Genomic DNA, 678 nt, shown 5'->3' with positions numbered 1-678 from the left:
ATTTAAAAAATAAAAAAAAAACTTAAAAACCTAAATTAATTAACTACATAAACGTTACTACTACACAAAAAACACAAAATAACGAAGATAAAATCTTAGAAAATAAATTATAACGTAAACTTATCCTAAAAAAAAATAAAAAAAAACTAAAACTATATTATTATTATTATTAAAATGATGACGCAAAAATTATTATAAATTAATATCACAAAAAAAATATCAAAAAATACGTGGTGTCATAATTTTTCACAATTCAATCAATTTTTGCAACAAAAAATATTTAAAGCTAATTTTTCGCCTCAGTAAGATATTTAAAAAAAAATTTTATTTCAGAATTTAATCATAAAGTATTTTTTGTTCCTTTAAAAAAATAATTAAAAAATTATTAAAAAGTATTTAATTTTTGCTAACAATAAAAAATCACACAAAATAAATAAAAAACGAGCTAAAGCAAAAAACATTCGCTATTTCTTATTTTAAATACAAAAAATATGACTAGACTTATAAATAAAATAAAAAATAAATAAATAAATAGCAAATAAATTAAGTTAAAAATTAAATTATTATTAACGTTTACTAAAAAAAAATATAAATAAATATTTTAAAAAAATAAAATAAAAAATTATAAAAAATGTAGTTGATTAACATTAAGTTTTATACCTACCTAAAAAATAAAAA

Source organism: Culicoides brevitarsis, chromosome 1, assembly GCF_036172545.1.
Source record: "Culicoides brevitarsis isolate CSIRO-B50_1 chromosome 1, AGI_CSIRO_Cbre_v1, whole genome shotgun sequence".
Classification (NCBI taxonomy): domain Eukaryota; kingdom Metazoa; phylum Arthropoda; class Insecta; order Diptera; family Ceratopogonidae; genus Culicoides; species Culicoides brevitarsis.
Note: the sequence above shows the minus strand (reverse complement) of the source record.